We start from the raw sequence: 20,740 nt of genomic DNA, 5'->3' as shown, positions 1-20,740 counted from the left end.
ATCATGGTACAGAGCCTGAGCAATGTATCTAGCTAAATTGAAAAAAAGGGAAAAATAAATACTCATGACTCCATATTTGATAACATAGAGTGTAGAAATCCCCTGGCAGAAGTGATCCCCTTGACCCAGAGCTGCTCAGCAGCAGCCACGTTGGACACTTCAGTATATATGGGAAAAGAGCAAGAACCCTACACAGCAGCACTGCCCAGACTGCATTTGGCCAGGAACGGGCCCAAAAGTGATGCTTCTATGGGTGACAGCTCTGCATTCAGCATCTCATCCATCCCAGCCAGCTGTGAGACCCATAGTTCTCTTCCTCAGGAGCAGCTCCCAGTTTCTGCTGTTCTTTTGGGGTACTCTTTGGGAAGGGCAAGGAACTCTCACTCCCTTCCCATCAATACAGCTGCTTTCCACCTACTGCAAAAAAAAGGCAAACATGCAGCTCCATGGGGGCACAGTGTAGCAATTCCTCTTGCTAAATTAGCTAGAGATCTTACTTTCCTGCATATTACAGTTGCACCAAGATGTCACCAGACTGGAAACTGCTGTAGTAAAACATGCTTCTCTGGTGCACCCCCTGGGGAAATTTTAAAGCCCTTGGAGTAGTGCCAGTGCTCTGACAGAAGATGACAATTGCGTCTTTGCTTCACGTGAACCGGGAGCTATATACTAGGTGGTGTGATCCAGAGTTGATAATTATGGTCTTAAATCTAATGCTATGGCCAGCGTGCATGTAGAATATTTAATGCCAGTAACAAAAATAGAAAGGCAAGCACTTCTTATGAAAGTCAAGGCATGTGCATCCTATTTGGCAATTCTAATATCTTTCCCCACTGGATCTGTTTTCATCCCTCGGAGCTCTTTAAAATAACACAGGAATACCCATTATAATATTGTAAATAGCATTGCTCAGCCTGCTTTTCAACACAGGGAATAAAAGCCCCCCTTGTAAAAACGGCTTCTTATCACTGTATTTTCTTTGTGACTTTCCACTCATTACAGTTATCTTTAGATAGGGAAAAGGTATTCACTGTTGTAAAATCAATGAAGCTCTTAAGCAATGGCATCATCTTCTACATCCTTTACACGTTCTGCAAAAAATATGTGAGCTTTCCTTGCTTGCTTCAGCTGGCAGACCCTGACTCAACCCTTCATGCTGAATGTCAGCAACATAGCTGCAAACAAAAGGGACTTTCAAAACAGCCATTTCTGAAGGAATTATCTTCTTTATGCAACAAAGTTAATTGCAGGCTGGTCAGTGGCTCTAGCAGGTGCAGTGTAGGGACACACTTTTATTCATTCATCTGCTGGGCAAGCTGAAAAGTCACCAGAAACTTCAGTTTCCTCACTAATGTGATGAGGAGAAACCACTTACACTTGATTAGAAACAAACAAAAATATTTCACTTCATTTTCTGATTTTTTTTTTTCCTAGGTACTTTTTCCTGGACAATCTTCTCTGTTAACAACAAATTTCAAACATAAAGGGTGAGCGGAAAACACAATCTATTTGAGTCCTTTATTTTTCTCTCACCTCACGAACTGTTTGCCCAGCTGCACCAGCATCTCCCCCCTATCTCTGCAATCTGAACCTGCAGAACAACAAAATCTTCCCTTTGGCATTGTATGGGAATGCACAACACATCTCCATGCTGAAGGGACAATTGGTAAAACTAGAGCAAAGCTCTGTGGGCAACTTTCTGTGCAACCCCTTTCAGCGGGCTCCACCTCCAGTCTAGGCAGTGTCACTGGTTCGGAAATGCAGGGCCAGGACACCAGTGGCCCTGTGTATTTAGGGAAATGAAAGGGATAGTGGCTGCCTCTCTTTTCTCACCCCAGGTGCACGCTGCCTCTGACTTCAGTGCTAAATAGGATGTGGAGGTGGAAGAAAGGGCAGGGCAGGGAGGGAGAGGGAGAAGAATTACTATGATTTTTATCACTGTAATTAGCTGTGGGGCCTTTTTACTACCCAAAATTTCAGAGATTGTGTCATGCTTCTAGCAGTGCTGTCAGTTCCTCTTAGTTTTGTTTAAGAGGAAACTCAGTATCTGCAGATGTGCTCTGTATCAGCATCAGCTGATGTACTTTCTGTTTGAGTCTGCATCCTGCCCTAAACAGTAGAAATGAGCTCAGTGCTTCCCCACTCCCCAGCTTTTACTATAAGGCAGTGGGAATAAAACTGTAATGTTCTCCTGCACTGCTTCCCATGGTTGCAAGGCTGAATAGGCAGTGGCGTTAAATACAGCTGAGAAAAAAAATGTAAATAAAGTACCAGTTTTCTGCCCTCACTGCGGCCTTCCAGTACTTGAGGGGAGCTTACAAGTAGGAGGGACGCTGACATTTTACGTGATCTGATAGTGATAGGACAGGGAGGAATGGCTTTAAAGAAAAAAGAGGGAAATTTAGGTTAGGAGTTAGGCAGAAATTCTTTACTTCAGAGGGCGGTGAGGCACTGGCACAGGCTGTCTAGAGAAGCTGGAAGCTGTGGATACCCTATCCCTGGAGGTATTCAAGGCTGGGTTGAATGGGCCCTGGGCAGCATGAGTTGATGGAGTGGAACTAGATTACCTTCAAGGGCCTTCCAGCCCAAGCCGTTCTATGATTCTATGATAAACAAGGGCAGAAAGCTCCAGCAGGCAGCAGGGCACTGGCAGGCTCCTCTGCTTATCTGAGAAGTATCTCCATCCCTAACTTCTCAGTGACAATATACTGGGAGATGCAGGATCTGGGAGTTGGAAGCTGAAAGCAGTGCTCACTGCGTTAGCATTTGAATAAAGCCCAAACTTTGATTATCACATCAAACAGTTGATTAAATGCAGTCACTTGAAACTTGGAATTATGTGCTGTGCTGGACACTGTTTAAGCCAAGAAGCATAAAAGGTTATTGCACCTCAAATCTTCGTCCTGTGCGTATGCTGTTGTGAAGCCATTTATAAAGATAACAGGAATGACATATTTGAACAGAGCAAGTGTTATGTACGACTGCAAATGTTGTTGACTCTCTCTGGGTCATTGGAGATTAACAGTTTGGAAACTGCAGACATGTGGAAGATATGGTATATGTTATATGGAGTCAGAGAACAAGCCTGCTCTTGTAAGATTTCAAACTCAATTATGCAGACACAAGAAGTTTAGATAAACTTTCCAGATTATATCAAATGAACTTTTGGTTGCTTATCTGAACTGACCCTCTGAAGACATTTGGGATTATTCTGAATGCTGTTGTTGTTGCTGGAAAAAACCGCAAGTTAAGAATTTAGTTTTAACTTTTGCATTTCTGAAGCCTGGTATGTACAGGATGAGAGAGCTTCTCTATGCCTATTTTCACAAACATTTCAGTATATCTCACTGTCTGCAGTGAATGGCTGCTCTCAGTGCAAGCAAGACACGATCTGATCCTTAAAAGTTTTGTGAATTTAATTTTGAAAGATTTTCTTGCTCTTTTAGGAGAACATATAAAAAGAAAACCCTGAAGATTTCAACAGGGGGACCACAGGACTCGCTCTGTGTTTGTGTTGATTTTTGTCCCATATAGCTCAGGAAGTTCACACAGCTATGTGCTATAAGTGAATAGCATCTGGTCACTTGTGGGAGAAAAAAAAAAAAAAAAAAAAAAAAAACAAGAAAAAAAACCAACGGACTTTTCATTCACAGACTCCTCTCCCTAGCCAGATCTGCCACCACGTTATACCACAGCTGTCGAACCATGCTTAGAGGTGGGACTTTTCATGGCAGTTGGGGTTGAGGGGTGACTGCTGGATTCCCTCTTTCTCCAGGACACTTTCCCTGCTCTGAATGGCCAGCCCTGCATGAGTGGGAGGGTTTGGGGGACTGAAGGCAGTGGTGGCCATAGTCACCCCTCAGTTGGACACTAAAGCATACTGCAAGCTCAGGGCTGCAAGGAGAGCGGGGAGTGGGCAATGTGGAATTGTCAGAGAGAATGCCAGAGGAAGAATAGTGCATGAACAGCTAGCAGACATACATCCTCTTTGCCTTCTTTTAGAAATAAAAGGTTTCAGAATTGTCGTTGCTGTGGCTGTGCTGCACTGAAGCATGGGGTCTCAACATGGCATAGCCCTGCAGCTCCTGTGAAGCTCTGCAGTCTGGGTACAAAATTCCTGAAGAGCTCAGCTACTTACTAATTGGGAAGTAGAAGACCTACTACCCTACTATCAGAAGTTTTTTAATACTTAGTCAGGGATTTATAGCCTTACACCATACAAGATATTGCTCAGCTTTACCTCTCAGCAAGATTCACTACAGCCATGTCTTAGCTGGATGGCCAGGCTGCTTGCTCTCCTTCTAAATGGTAAAAACAGCTGCTCAACTGTACTGAGGTTTTTCTTTATAGGACACCAAAAAGTAAATAACTGAATTACGTATATAAATACCATGCAACACAGTAAGCTATCTAAAGAACATATGGCTGAATTTACCATACCAGTGTTAATATCCATTTAAAAACAACACCAAATTTCACAGGGAAGCCCCTATATGTTAATACATGCTAATGCTCATTTATACAGTGACTCTCTATCAGGTGGTCACTAATTATCAGCATGACTGCTGCTCTTGTGGCTGTCTACAATATCAAATTAACATGACTTAGTTATCATGCTTGAAATATAGACTGGAAGTGCAAATAGGCATTGGGAAAGTCACGACTTATTTAAAACCTCCTACTTAACCACAAGAACAATCTTTTGGTTTCCAGAAACCAATGCCTTGTAGACGTTTACTTGCCCTTGATATCAGAAGAAGTCTTGGGAAATAAATATTTGCATTTCAGCACCTAAAAAGTTGAGTAGAGTCATACTCCATTTCAGGCATGTATCTCAACATTCTGCAGTGTGCTAATGTCACCATACTCAGTGTTCACAGTTCACAGATCTAGATGTCAACAAATAAACCTAAAGCTTATATATAATGCTGCCTTATTTATAGCAACCAGGGGTACACAGAAAATCCCATCTGACAACTGTAATTACACCTGACACTAATTTGAATAAAAATTACACCTTATCACTGCTGTACCATTGGCTACTTGACAGAATTAAAATAAAATAAAACAAAATAAAATACAATTTTTTTTTCTCAAGACGAAGGGGAAAAAAAGCAGTCGCAGAGCAGAATACAGTTTGTTTCTGTGGACTCAGTTACTGAAGTTTAACAAGTCCTCACACATAAGCAACGTGTGTCCACTCAGCTTGTGCCAGGTAGTCCTTCCTGAGGAAAAGCTTCCCAGCACAGCAGGGCAAAACTGTGCTTACAGAGCTGCAGACAACTCTGCACATTAGGAAAGGAGGCTGCTGGTGAAAGAGGATCTCCCAGGCAGCTACCACTTGTACTTCCCTAATAGCCATACAGGTAGGGTGTGGGGTTGGGTAATATTGGTATGCTTAAGAATGTAAATTCCCTCCTTGACTTGTGACTGCAATGAGAAATTCCCACCAGTACCACAAGCTGAGAATCATTCGTTTGTGAACAGCCATTAAGTCACTGTCCAGGCAACTAAAAGAATCAGAACAGTTCCCAGAAATTTGCAGTAACTGTATTTGTTTTGATGGTAAAATATACAAAATGGGATTAATTCCCACTAACAGATTTGAGCTGCTCTGTCAAAATCCTGATACTGGAGAAGGATCAGAAATGGAAACATCAAGATTGTCATTGCCTCTCAAGGAAAAAAAGCAGGTGCTGTCGCAGGGTGGATGAGAGTGGTTGTCCGTGAGGAGGAGAAATGACTGTGTGGGTCTCACCCCCTAAACTGTTGGGATATCCTGAAAGCAGTGAGAACCTTCCCCCTCATTTACCCAGACAGAAGGTCTCCGGAGGTTTCAAAATCTGTGTCAGGGGGATATAGCAGAGATGTAATGGTTGGCTGAAGGATATTTTGCTATTTTAATCCCCTTGCATTGTTGTTGCCTCTCTGGGGTGACCTCAGCCAGAATAGCCATATAAACAGCCCTCCTTCCAGCCCCTCTTCCTGATTACCAAAGAGCAAATGTATTCTTAAGAGACTACCCCTTTCTCCCTCTCACCCTCCCTCAGCCCTGCACTGAGCATGCTTCAGCTAAAACACAGGCTGTCACCAGGGAGCACCCTGCTGGAGGCCATAAAAGGACACAGCCCTTCTGCCTGCAAATTATCTTTCCCCTTCAACACTTTGTGTTTTTCCCAGCTGCCCTGCTCCACACACCATCTCCTTCCTTAGGCTCTTAATTCAGTTTTGCTCCTGCTAATGGACTGGCTCAGCTGGCAATGTGCAGGCACAGGGTGGGAATCTCTGCTTGTAGGAAACAAAGGATGGGAGTGCATCTCTGCTTTCCTTCCCCAAGCGAGCATTGGGTAGGTTGTGGATGATATTGATTTCAAGCCCTGGAAAGGAGCAGAGAAAACTTCCTCTCTCTTCCTTTGGGAAGCCTTATAAACAAAAACTTTGCAGAAAAGAACCTTCTTTAACTTCTTTAATTGGCTTTAAGGGCACCTGCGTGCAGCCTTTGAATGATGGCATTTCTCAGCAAGAAGTTTTACATTTAGGAAATCCTACTGAAGCACAGTATCTACTCAGGATCTACCAGGAGCAATGGGAAGGCCATATGGTACAGAACTCTCACAACAATGGCTACCTGATATCAAAGTTGGGTCTTCAGGGGCAGAAAATACAGGATGACATAAAGCATCCAGCCTGTTCTCAGGTAGTAATCAGCAACTGGTAACTTGCAGGCTCAAGAAGCCAGATGGATGAGGGCTAGCTTACCCTGAGGATAGCTAGACAGTTATCTGAGCTTCCCAAGCCACAGGCTTCTCAGGTTTGTCTTTACTATGCTGTAGCCATTGCTCCATGCAATGTCAAGCTGTGCACTGCCTTTAAGAGCCTTACCGGAGCAGAAATGACATGGAAATCTGCAAGCCAAAGGCACCTGCTGACTTAGGAGACCAGCCAAAAAAAGAATGCCAGGAAGTGCCTTATTTTCTGACAATAGCAGGTTCTAAGGCACTTAGCATTTTTAAGAGCTTCCAATTAACTCAGGGGTGGCTGACAGTGAAACTATAATGCAGGGATCTGAGCCACTTTGCATGAACGTGAACATGCTACGGTTGAAAAGCAAGCAGTAGAGGAAAAAGGAGAGACCAAAGAGCTCAAAACTGTCCTAAGGCTGAAGAGCTCACACTTTCTAGCATGACTGTCAACCTTGCTGAGTGCTACATGCACTATTGGGCCCAAGTGCCCAAAACCATCCTTCTGTGTTGCACTCATTGGCTTGGATGGGAAAGACTCCAGCTCACAGACACCTCAGCATGCAGATGCTGAGCATCTATTTGTGTTTGGATGGGCTCAGGGGCCAGCAAGCACCTGCTTTGTGGAGAGCCCACATTAAGGGGACACCTCGACCCCTTGGATTGGTGACAGGGCCTACTCCAAGCTTTGTTGGCACTGACGAGTATCTCATAATAAAGGCAAAGGAAAATACGCCAAATCAAAGGCAGATTCCACAAGAAGTAGAACATGAATTTGCAAACATTGCAGAGAACACCAACAACCAAATCTGTGCCCAGCATTGGGAAGGAGAAGAAGATATAAAGCAAATCAAGTGAGAAAGGTCTATCTGCTGGCAAAACAAGACCATCCTTTGGATCAAACCAGGCAGAGACTTACTTGTTTTGAAGGAGGCACTTACCTCTTGCTGTTTTTTTCACTGTGAAGAAAAAGCATTACTCAAAGACTCTGACACAAAAGAGGAGACTGAGTATACCTATTCTCTCCAGCTATCATATGTGCAATGTATTTAATGGCCTACATTTAGTAGATACATATTTTTAGCAGTAAAGATTAAACTCTCATTATCAGCCATCTAAGTGGTTGGTAGAAAACAACGTGAAGCAATGCAGAAAACTGAGCTGGACTCATATACGCATTTAACATTGCTGTGGAACAACACTGATAAAGGCTGCTTGTCACCTCTTTTGCTCAGCGAAAAATGAAAAGCAAAACCGCCGTCAGTGTTGGAACCGGTGTCAGAGTTACTAGGGACACACACAGACAAATAGAGACAGGCAGAACAAAACCAATTAACGTGAGAGCGAGCACTGACCACACCAAAAGTGGCAGTGTTTCCCTCTGGTTGGAAATAAACAGATATGAAAGGCAATAATATTAGCAGGACTTTAGAGGAGGCTCCCCCTCCCCAGCAGACACAAGGAACAGCTGTATCCCCTCAAGATGTTATTTCACCTCAAATATCTCAGACAGGTTAAACCATAGCAAATTTAGATAGCTGAGCCCCACAACATGATGATAGGCTCAAATTTGGTAGGTATGAATTCGAGCAGTGAAGTATAAGTTCAGATGCCCGTATCCAGAACTAATCCACTTATCTCTACCTGACCACAGTGATGCTGCTACTCGGTGGGACTCAATAAATTACAGGCACTTCAGGGATTATTTGAGCATCGCCATACATATTTGAAGTACAGTTTTATGATATGTTCAGGCTGATGAGCTGTTCTTATTTCTGACTGTACCTTTACAAAGTCCTCTCTTTGATCAAACCGAGCCTGTTTACTGTATTACACAGAAATTCATATTGCACTGGCACATTTGGTTATAATCCGGGCACAGAAAGAAACTAGTCTGTTCTGGGCTCCCAAACCCGAACCACTTGCTCAGGGAAAGTGGTGGGGCTGCCCCGGACTTTGCTCCCCATCTCAACACAGTCCTTTTGAGCTGTGAGGGACTGCTGCACCCTCAGCCCACAGTAGCCCCGTGCCTGAGGCTGTGCCTATCCCTGCCAACACAGCTGGTACTGCTGCAGCTGCATCTCATTCTGGTGGGGAGGAGAAGGAAGAGATAGCGAGAAATAATCTCAGTGATTATATGAGACAGAGAATACATTCCCTTAAATAACCTCCTCCGCCTGCTGAAGTTATCAGAGCATGCCTTTCTAATGCTGGCTAATGCCAGGTTAAGTTCAGTAGTTCACAGCTGTGTATTTTGTTAGAGATTTGTCCCTAATTGAACAGCAAGCTGGGGGACTGCAGCTACATGTAATATCTGCTAGGAAAACACATCCATCTCAAATGGCATTTTTCAAAGAGACACAGACAATCTTGTTAAAAGTATGAGCCCTAATGGCCATTTGCACCACCATCCACCAGCAGCAGGTATGGCAGGAAAGGGAACAGCTGCTTAGTTGCTTCTGTGATCTATTTTGTCTAGATGTTTGCATGTTTGGGAGAGTGGTTTGGCCCTTTGCTGTTCTCAGATGAATCACTCTGCTAATGGACTAGCAAGTGCATGGATAACATTATCAGTGATGCAGACCATGGTTCCTATATTGCCTTAATACGCCTCTAAACCAATCTGGTAAATTACTTCCATTATAGGATTTAGATAGTATCCCATTACAGATCAAGCTTTTGGTTAAACGTCATTTCTTTGAAAGATGTATTTGGTGTCAAGGTCCACTTGATAGTTTCAGAAGAGAATGAGCAGAGTCTGATATTTCCTTTATTATGACTCCAAGGAGCACTGCAGGAGTGGTGCTAGGAAAGCTGGGAGAATGGGTAAGAAGAGCTCCTACCATCAACAGAGGAGGGCCAGCAGATCGCTTTGCTCTAAGCTCTATCCCCTGTGTACAGTAAGCATGCACGTCTCCTGGTCACACACTGAAAATTCTTCTAAGCTGTATTGAGTAGCTCTAAAGTTAAAGGGACTATATACTGTTAAATTATTATACTAGGAAAATACATCCCGTATATGAGCCGCTGTTAAAGAAACTGCCTTTTCTGTCCGTTTCCAGTGGTTTAGTCTTGGCACTTCAGTGAAACTACAGAACCCATCCCAGCTGTCAAAGTGCAGCCAGTCTGATGCATATATTATTACATAGTTCTGTTCTTTGCTCTGAAAGCAGATCTAAATAAAATAATTTTCCACTTGCATTTGAAAAAAACCACCCTAGAAGGAACAAGTCATGAAAATGATTCTATTTGTTTCAGAAAATATAAATGTTCCTTCTCTTTCTTTTTTCTTAAACAAAATGAAAACATTTGTGTCCAGTCTGTGCTTCATTCCAGCACTTCTATTAAACATTTTTACTCTGTACTTAATAAAAAGAGACATTTCATTTTAGCAAAGTCCTGGCTTATTAAAATTAAAGTGATGTGGAATATTAGTGGGACTTGCCAGTATTAAATATCTTTATATGATAATTTATTCCATATTTAGTGCTCAGTGCCTGCAGTGTTTAATGCAGCTAAAGCATATGGTGCTGTTTTATTCAAATGTTAAACTGTGTGATCATTAAAAATATATGGAAATGTAAACATTGTGTCAGAGTTCAGTGTCTCAGAAAGAGCTGTTAATCTGGCAAACAGTTTCATTGTAACAAGAAGCTCAATCAATTAATGATTTTGTTTCCTTATGTATTTACTTGTCACGATATATCCATTTAGGGTAATTAATTTTATTATGTTTCAATTTTCTATATATTTACATTTCTACATTCTTATAAAGGAACATTTCACTTTTATTTTGATTTGATAAGAAACAAAGACTGGCAAAATCTGTTTAACTGCTAAGCTGGGAGCTCAGATCAATCTCCATTTTCACTTGAGGATTGAAAGCAAAAAGCTTCTGGCTCTACAGCAGCTTTGTCAGTCTTGGCAATTTGCATTATGTTACCCATGATAGTATGCACAAGGATCCATTGCCACAAATGCAATTTAAGAAAATACTTTCAGTTCTTTTTCTCCTTCTCAGTATTTTCAGGCAACTGGAATGACTTCATTGCTGTAGAAAGATTACTTATTGACTGTATTTAACTGAATAATAATTTTTTTTTTAAATCCTGAGGGGTACTAAATAAGTTGAGTTTCTAAGAGAAACTTCTCAGGACTTTTCATGGAAAGGCAGAAAGTAAAGGGATTTTGATGGATGGTGATGGACACACTGCTTTTGATACAGCCTTTGCCGAGCAGAGGAGCAGAAAAAGCCAGGGTGGGTGTTCTCAGAGCACTTTGCACAGTGCCCTGTGTGCTCATTACTGCCTGCACCACTGCTAGGCACAGCCTGGCCACTGAGCCTCTGAAAGCTTAGTGATGGTTTTAGAATAATGTCATAATTTTTCAGTTATGGTTTTGCAGACAGCTGTAGGCATTTTGGCTGGTTGCTGTACCAGTGTACAGGGCTGGGTATTTTTCACTGTTAGGCAAAGCAGTCTCCATCTCTCCTGAGGTCGGGGTTTCACCTCGAGAGCCTGATGATTCAGAACATGATGGACACAAGTCCTACCTGATGCTCAGTATGTCTGTCTCCCCACTTTTAACACTCTACACCCTTCAACTATTTCATTTTGAAGTCCCACACTTTAATGATTGTAGGTATCTCCCTCTAAATCTGAATTCCATTTTCTTACTGCTTGCTTGTCCACACAGTTCCTGCAGCTCAGCCCGACTGCTGGCAACAAAGGCAGAATGCTCCAAATACCACTGCTCCTCAAACAGCGTGATTGCAGAAAATGGACAAGCCTTACCCATTGTCTTTGGGCAGAAGGACACCAATGGTGGTACAATGACGGTTTTTCTTCAAGGCACAGGGTGAACCATGTACCAATTTGCAACTTAGCCAGTGCTTGCAAAGCTAGCTGGCATTTCCATGTAACCATAGAAGCTCTCCACCCACAGACAAGAGTCCTATCCCTGAAAAGAAAAGAAAAGCCCATGCGCAAGTAGATGGTGAAATCTGTATGGCTTTTTCAGTGAGTAACAGAGATTCGTCTTTGATACAAACAGAAAACTTGATATTGAGGTGGTTGAGTGAAAGTCTAAAACTGAACATGAGGTACAAACAACTTACAACTCAGTATTAACTTCCCTTTGTGGGAGAGGTACAGATATCCAACTAACTTTCTAGCTTTAAAGTCTCTGACACTTGGGATGTGATGCCCTGTTCTGTTGTCAGTTATTTCTCCTCAAGCCTATGCAAATTCAGTATGAAAATGTCTTATAGCTATTTAATATCCGCCATCCATTACCCCTGCCTCCATGATTGATGTTTATTGCATATCCGGTTAGTAGTGCTGGCAGCTGGGAGATCTGGTATCTATAGCTGATGTTCCTATCTTTGTTGAGTTAACTTCATCTCTTCTTCACTTAATCACGGTCATCATCTTCAATTGAGCTACTTATAGTGACACTTACTACACCTGTTACACCCCGTACAACAAAGCTTGAATTATTTTCAGGGGACACTGCAATATGTGAATTAATAGCTACCATGTCTAACCTAAAGAATGTGGCAAATACAATCACAAGAGTTGAATGTCACAGTCCAAGTTTTTTTTTTTTTCCACACAGTCAGCAGTGTGCTGCTGCAGATAAGCAAAACATTTGCTGCCTATACTGAAAAAAATGTGCCTCACCCACCTTGTTGGAGAAATGGAGGTGATTCAATTTCCACGGCACTGCATTCTCATGGCCTGATCCAAGGTCTGGTACTGATGACTGGGAGTTTTCTTAGGGTTCTCCAAGCTCAGTGACTGCTGAAGCTGTTGGAAAACAAGTAACAAAGTTGACTTGGAGAAAGCCACAAATTCTATGTTATTCCACAATTTTCCTTCTTGATATCTTCACAAGGTATCCAGTGGTGCTCCCAAGAAAAATCAGGATGCTGACTGAATACATGTAAAGGAACCAATTAAGAAACATGAAAGCCTTCTATGAAGTTTCTTTTGTGTAGAATTAAACTTCAGCCAGAACTATACTACAAGGTTGATAATGGTTAAATAGAATTTCAGCCATTAGCACAAAAATTCCTAAGAAGAACTACAGGAAATCTTACAAGTTTTAGATATGTTATGGATAGTGGCATCCTAACATTTGAAACAGAAATCAAATGTTGGGAATTCACGCATCTCTTGGCATCACTGCATTTATTTGAGATGAGCTGCGGGGAAAAAGTAGTTGTAGAAAGACTCCAGGTCCTCTAAATCCTCGTGACTTTTGGTTGCTGATCCTTTTCTATCCCTGATCACATGTAACAAAATGATCAGATGCACAGAGTTCACAACTGATCTTAATATTACAACGACCATTTATTATTGGGGTTGAGCTCCAACCAGGTGCTGACAGCTGGCGATTCATAACTCCCTACCAAAAAGGAAGTCTCTGAGATGAGCTGTGATGGCGAGGAGATGCTCTCACCTCACCCAGGCATTTAGCAGTCCTGAAGCAAATGTACTCTGTAGTCCTTCGTTTCCCTTACAGTCCTCAGTCCTCTCAGTACAGTATGTTTTCAGAGGACTTGGTGTATAGAAGGTGAATATACATCACTGAAAGGAACTTAATTTCACAGTTACTTTCTTGCCTTCGTAATACTAAATTCTGAGGCAATTTTGGCCTGTTGTAATACTGTAGCAAGCATAACTTAATTATTTGGCCAATTATAGTATCAGGGAATGTAACAACCATTACGCGAATGGGTGTTGAATCAGCACATTTTCCACTCTGCAGTAACCAACAGGAAGAGAGAGGAAAATGTATTAACTGAGCAAAATCTAATAAACATAATGCTACCTACAGATATGTGCTATTTAATCCCATGAAAGGATTTTATGCTTCTGTTCACATGGTAATACCAGATACCATCTTACTGAAGAAAATGATTACATCAATATATGAGTCCAACATCGGGAAAACATTTCCTTTTAATGTCTGTATACAAACATCTTCCTTGGTGATTTTCAAATGCTGGGGGAAATAATATCTGGGTGCTGACACACTTAAGGCTAGATCCAAGAGGAAAATGCTGCCACTGACTTCAGTCTGAGCTGCCCAGATAATTTTGGGAACTTCTATAGGACACAGCACATCATCCGTCTTTGTAGACTTCCATCAGCAGGGCTTACAGCTGGAGTGGGATGCTAGCAGCCACTGCGACACAGAGAATGAGGATCTTGTTTCATGAGTTTAATTAAAATGTATCTGCCACACTTGTTCTGCTGCTGTGGACAAGTCCAAGAGTTGATAACATGCCAAAAAAAATTCAGATGTTTCAATCCAGAAAAGCAAGAATAATGAATTAGTTAGAAACTGTGCTGGAAAACAAGAGGAGCGTAAAATAACAGACATGGATTAATTTTCCTCCATACCCCTCATTTTTTTTCTGTGTAGAGCAGGCAAGGAGATAGTTAAGTTTGTAGAAAATAAGCTAATTTTAAAGTAAATAATAAATTTATCAGAATCACTGGGGCTTCAGCTCAAGTGGCAAATATCTGTACTGAATCTGAAGTTATACGGTGCTCCACAAGTGTGAAAAACCCTTACATTATTATTAGTTGTTTCAGCTACATGTGATATCGATTATGTTAATAACGAGGATAACATTTTGAAGAGGTATTGTTTGATTTTCTTACAGTGATTAGTACATTGATTGTGATTGGCTATGCAATTACAGAGTTATTAAGGTGGCATTTGATTTTTAACAGGGCATTTCATAAGTCAATGACAATTTAAGATATCATTTGGCCCAATTTTGAACATTCACACTTGTAAAGTAAACATTTTCTAAATCTAAAATTGTGTTATTAATTTACAAAATAGAATCCTCCATAGAAGATTTCTTCATGGTTGTTATTCAAACCAAAGGCCACAACACACATTCAAGTCTAAACACCCTTGAAAGCAATAGACACATTTATTTTAGCCTCCTCTAACACATGAATACATATTTAAACTGATTTTATTACTATTGCTCCTTCATTACAGGAAAAGATACCCTAAGAGTCACGTATTATGTAGTCCTTATCCAGAGCCTACTGAATGAAATGGAAAGGGTCATTTTCTTCTGGGACTTAATACAAATCCTAAATTGGACATTTTGAAAAGTTGTATTTCACAGCATTTTAGGTTAGATTTTCATTTTAACTTCAGTGATTCAAAGTAAGAGCTGACTAGAGTGTGAATCAGATTTTTACTGCAGCTGGAAGTATCTACCTGTACAAGATAACAATAGACATATCAGGCCATAAATTCCAGTCTTTTTGTGAACTATACCTGGAATACACATTTGTTTTTCTCATGAAAAAAATGGCTGACGCAAGTAAGATTTCAAGATATATCAAAATCAAGAATTTATTTATATTTAGCACTGATAAACCAGTGGAGCCCTGTTTTTAGTGTTTATAAAAGCCATGAAAAATAAAGATCAGCTGTCACATTGCGAACACCACCTATTTCACATAGCTGCAGTTAGCTCTGTGGGGGCAGGTAAAACCACATTTTTGTGGGTTTTACACATAACCACATCAGGCCTCCCAAGAAGTACAAGGAATCATGATAAAACAATCTCATCTAACTATATTTTCCAAAAGAATAACTGTACAGCACTGTAGCACACTGTGTCGCCTCGTTAAAAAACTAAAAAAATATCTGTGCTGAGTGTGTCTCACACATTTTCAGGATGTACTGTTACGTTCTACTTTCAGTTGCTCATTCCTCTTGGCCTCATTTAGTATAAAAACAACTGCTTTCATAGCCCAGATTCACACCTCAGAGTTTTAACAACTGGTGTACGGGCCCCAACAGACAAATTTGAGAGAATAGGAAAATTTCTCTTCTCAACCTGATTACATCTCCTTCCTTGAACAGCACAGGGTCTCAGGAAGCACATGGTTATCAAACCCAACACTGCTTAGACACAGCAATCTGTGCCAGGAGCCCTCTAGAAAGTCATGTACAATATTCATGACCATGCTGGTGATAAAACTAAACAGGATTTTTAAATCCACAAGTCCAGTGACTCAGACTGCAGACACCCATACGCATTCCTCTGATCTTTTGGAAATGCCTCTGGTGGCCACTTGTCCACAGAAAATGAAAGCACCACTCCACCTCTATGCCTTTGAACAAATGTAAGGTCTGCTCTGCCTATGGGGAAAAGAGGTTGCTCAGGTCCCCACCAAGGCCAACCAAAGGAGCAAGGACGTCAGCTGTAAGTAGTACAAGCACTAAGGACTGTGAGTGAGGGAAAGGTGGCCAGCATCAGGCCCTGGATCATGCCCAGAGAAGGACAACGAAGCTGGTGAGGTGTCTGGAGCACAAGTCTTATGAGGAATGGCTGAGGGAGCTGGGCTTGTTCCATCTGGAGAAGAGGAGGCTCAGGGGGGACCTCATCACTCTCTACAACTACCTTAAAAGGAGGTTGTGGTGAGGTGGGTGTTGGCCTCTTCTCCCGTGTAACTAGTGATAGGACAAGAGGGAATGGCCTCAAGTTGCGCCAGGGGATCTGCTCCATAATTCTCCCAGACTCAGAGGTGAGGCTCACCAGCCTGTAGTTGCCCAGGTCTTCCCTTTCCCTTTCTTGAAAATGGGGAGTGATGTTTCCTTTTTTCAAGACACAAAGGACTTTGCCTGACAGTCACAATTTTTTAAATATGTTGGAGAGCAACTTGGCAACCACATCAGCCAGTTCCTTCAGGACCTAGGGATGCATGTTGTTCAGCCCCACATTTAGGTTTACAAAGCAGGCACCAGGGATATTAAGTAGCAAAGGAAACAAATATGGGATTATTTTCCTGCTGACTCATGATGTCCTCAGGTCTCCTTTGGTCTCAGTAAAACCACAGGAAAGCATGCCCTGCAGGAATGCCAAGGAGCACACTGGGGAACACTTCTGCTCTATGACCACCGCACCAACCAGCCAGAAGATGGCACAAAGTAAGAGAGTGCATCAGCTCAAGCAGCAAAATTTGTGTTTTCTGAGCGTGTGGCAGAGTTGACTGTTGCATGCTGATAAAATGTGCAGCAGTGAGCTTTCTAGAGTAAACCTAACCTCACTCACACTGAAGTAATTGGTCTCACAGCCATCCTCTGCTGGAGGGAAAAGCCATCACTGCCAAGTGGGAAAACATGACAAAAGTCAGACAAAATATGTGAGGATTTACTAATAAAGTGATTGGGGAATGAGATAAATCATAAGCATGGTAATCCATTTGTTCAGTATGGCTGAAGCCCTGCTAATTGTTTGGTATTGTATCTCACAAAAATGTATACACTCATATCAAGAATTTCCCTCCCAGACCTCTTTTGGCTAAACAGAGTTTTTCAAAAGCATTTTCTGCTGCTGCACTAAGCTCTGCTTCCATCAAAACTGCTGGAACACTGATGTGAGCAAAGCTGGGCCAGAATGCCACCCACAAAGTTTTATTTACTGAATGCAGGATGCTGACGCTGATACCTCTGCAGCTATGTGAAATCACAACTCCTGTGGTGTGTCCCCGGAACAGCAAACTCAGGATTTCCCAGCAATGCAGAGCTTCACACAGGAGTCTGTTCCAACATGGCACAAATCTCTTTGTATGGATGACTTCTCATTGAATCCTACAGATAAATGTTTAGCTAAGAGTATCAATATTATACTGAAGCACTGGGCAACCAAAGTAATCAGAGAAATCAAGCACTAGGAAAAAAAGAAGAACAACAACAACAGCAACAAAAGAACAATAAAGCCTGGACATACTTCACATTCTTCTCTGAATGAGAAGTACTTGATGTTCCAGCAGCAGCCAGCTCTGCTGCTTGTCCTGCAAATCTTTGTGAGACGGCACTATCAAAACCAAGGAGGAAAAGTAATACATAAAAATGGAATCCAGCTAATATCAAATAAAGACATAAAGGATTAAATTTAATTCTGTCCAGTAGACCCTACTGGCACAACTTACTTCTATAATCTTAATAAAAGCACAGAAGGACAACATATTCATCTGCTGCACAGGCTGAAATCACTCAAACTGTGGTTTTGTAGGAGATAGAAAAATTAGAAAATTGCATGCAAAGATAATGGAGATATCTGACATGAAAGCTTTCTACACTGAACTAAAAGGCAGTAGCAAAGAATTACTCTGATCCTTAAGTTTTTTTCCACAATGACAGAATCTTGCCAAGCTGGAAGTTGACTCTGCGATTTTTAATGTATTTTAGGATAATTCATCTTCTTTTGCTACTCCCCACCAACCAGTATGTCCCAGATTTTTAAACAAATGACTTAAGGGTACACGTGCATTTAATGTAATGTTCTCTTTTCCTTTCCTTTCTCTTCTACACTACTGCTGCTACAAGTAATACTTAAGTTAGTTGTAGCTGGAAAATACTAGAAAGGAAAAAAAAAAAATCACTTTTTTTTTTCTTTCCCTCTAGATATGTTTATATTGGACAAGATCTTGTGCAATTAATTCCCAGTGGTGTTTTTTTTTTGTTTGCTTGTTTGTTTTGTTTTTCGATTGGCATTGCAATATGTTTGAAATTGAATAAAAGAATAGTAATAATAGTAATGGTTATAGTCATTTCTGTTTGCTTCTCATACTGAAATGATTTAGTTACTTCCTCTGTTGGGTATAAGAATCTCTGGTGCTGCAGCAAAGAAAATAATTTTTATTTCATTTAGTGGTCAACAGGGGCTCAAATGGTGCACAAGTAGCCAGTCCAGGTCTGGGAACCAAAGCATCTTTAGAAAGCATCTGGAAGAAATGGTGTTTGCCAGTCCTTCACCTACACTAAGCCAAGCATTAGGTAGTTAGAGGCACTTCCTGATGCCCCTATCTGGGACACTATGGACCAAACTCCAGGAAGTTTGATGACCTATTGATGTGTCTTACTTCTAACCAGGAAAAGTAAAATATGACTTGGTACACTGCCCTGCAAATGTTGCTGACCTTTCCAAATAAAGACTATTGGCAAACAGAGACAAAAGGGTTTGTAGCTGGGTGTAACTCATTCTAGCTACATACACTGGGGAAGTGACAGTCATGAGATTGCAAGAAGGGTGCGTGAAAGCATGTCTGTGTACTCACATGCCTGTGTGCATCTGCCCCTTTTCCTCCTCTCTTCATCTCCCCAATCTCTGAAACTTAATTTCTAACATGATTCACAGAGGAACAAGGCTTTCAAAGGTACTCATCCCCTACAATGTCATGATAAAAGAGGTGGGTAAGGAAGGAAGATTTTACTGGAGTCTCTGCTGAGGGGAAGGTGGTAGTGTGAGCTGAGCAAGCATTAAATATCAAGTAATCTACAGAGGACATCATTCTTGAAGCACACATTTGAAAAAGCAAAAAACAAAACCACACACACAAACCAAGACCCCATTTCTCCTGCAGCTGCTTTTTATAACTGCTTGTATTCTTCCAGATGGACTTCCTTTAACTCTGGAGCATACACACAGTGGTGCATAATTGACCTCAGTAACACTGAGTACTCCGGAGCTGTGAAAAGTGTGAGGTGAGATGCAAGTTAGTGAACTGAAAGGTGGACATTAATGCGCTACTTTTTCAGCAGATGGCTAAAAGCTGTATTGTTTTACATGCTACTGATGTTAAGAACAGTTTGGTCCAGTGCTGAAAGTGAATTGTGAAGCAACAAACTTGGCAGGAGGTACAGGTAGCAGCAGAACATGGATTAACTTTTAAATGCATTTTGGAAATAGGAAAAAAACTTTTGAAATACGAGCAGTGTTTGGGTACAGAGCCTAATATATTTAGCCTATCTTTTCAAAGGAACAGTACTGGACCATGTTCCCACTGAGGGATGGGAAGGAACTCACACTTCTGTCCTGACCAGTTATGCTTCCCAGACTGTTTATCCGCAGTTCCCCCGGTAGGCAGCATGTAAAATGGAGAGGAAACCTCATGGATTCAGTACCAGTGCTCTCCCTTCCTCTGTAGGTTGTGCTCTACAGCTAAACAAGTGGAGGAATAAAGTTGGCAACAAATGAGTGTCAGCTTAGGAGAAAAGTAGAGCTGGGAAGCAATTCACGCTTGAGAATACAGACATAAATTACTCCAGGTAAACCACACACTATGTCAGCTACTCTGCAGGATCTCTCTTCATGCATCTTCCACCCAGCCACAACTCATGGCAAAGGTTCATTTATCCCTTTGTCCATGCGACTTCCTGAAGCACAAATGCCTCCAAGGGCTGTCTCTGGAATGATGTCACTGAAGCATCCATAGCCCTGGAAGAAATATTGCTATCATCTTTTCTCCTCAATATAGTGGGCTTTCATACAGTACCTTCTTTCTTAGCACTCACCTAATACATGCTTTTATTGTCAGGAATTAATGCATCAGTAAGGAAGAAAAGAATAATTTCAGCTCTATATGTTTCTCTATTTACATCCATTTCTTTAGCAAGAAAGCAACAAGAAAAAAGGTTTTGAGGTAATGACTACTTCCAGTATAATACTTCAACAGCATTATAGATGCACCCAGAAATTCTTGGACGTATGCACAATATTCTGACTGTCCTATGCTGAAATGTTTTGTTGGTGAGCTGATGTGGTACAATCATGACAAAGCCTTCTAGCCTATATTACAGAGAGATAAGACACAGCAGAGAACAGGATGTGGGTCTTTGAGTTCAGGTTTGCACTTCTATGTTGAATGTGAATAACGCTTTTTCTGAAGTGACACACAGCAAAAAAAGTGACTCTTAATTTCAGGCACATTGTCCCAGATCCACAGATTGTTAAAGATTATGTTAAAATTAAACATCATAGCTTCAGGGGAATCATCTGTTGGATATTTCTTCTGCTTAGGGAATGTCTAAAGAGAAAGAAGCCTCCAAAGTTTTGCTCTTTTATCATGCCAAAGCCAGAAGCAGCTCAGTGTTTAACACTAATTTTATGATTTTAAACCACTAGCACACATTTCTCAAACATGGTCAGCAATTCTATTTTATATTTTTGC

General features: G+C 41.4%; 1 protein-coding gene and 1 long non-coding RNA gene across 18 annotated transcripts in view; one reads left to right on the top strand and one right to left on the bottom strand.

Annotated features, from left to right (window-relative positions):
- The window catches only part of LOC116217322 (uncharacterized), a 672,500-nt gene that overhangs the window by 150,806 nt on the left and 500,954 nt on the right, over positions 1-20,740 (bottom strand). For 11 of the 13 annotated variants that reach the window (XR_014887146.1, XR_014887144.1, XR_014887145.1 and 8 more), the window contains one exon: positions 12,426-12,547. The gene's annotated coding sequence lies outside the window, so the exon portion shown is untranslated. Of the gene's footprint in view, positions 1-7,681; positions 8,494-12,425; positions 12,548-20,740 lie in introns of those variants that run through there. The other 2 variants (XR_014887194.1, XR_014887173.1) reach the window with 2 other exon arrangements.
- LOC146545474 (uncharacterized) overlaps positions 1-20,740 on the top strand; it is a 47,107-nt gene that overhangs the window by 17,434 nt on the left and 8,933 nt on the right. For 2 of the 5 annotated variants that reach the window (XR_014887200.1, XR_014887199.1), the window contains exon 4: positions 1,435-1,487. This is a non-coding gene — a long non-coding RNA (uncharacterized LOC146545474). Of the gene's footprint in view, positions 1-1,434; positions 1,488-11,435; positions 12,428-18,194; positions 18,325-20,740 lie in introns of those variants that run through there. The other 3 variants (XR_014887197.1, XR_014887198.1, XR_014887201.1) reach the window with 3 other exon arrangements.

Source organism: Meleagris gallopavo, chromosome 1 (genome assembly GCF_905368555.1).
Source record: "Meleagris gallopavo chromosome 1, MGAL_WU_HG_1.1, whole genome shotgun sequence".
Classification (NCBI taxonomy): Eukaryota; Metazoa; Chordata; class Aves; order Galliformes; family Phasianidae; genus Meleagris; species Meleagris gallopavo.
The sequence above is the reverse complement of the archived record's forward strand: the minus strand, read 5'-3'. Positions and strand labels throughout refer to the sequence as shown.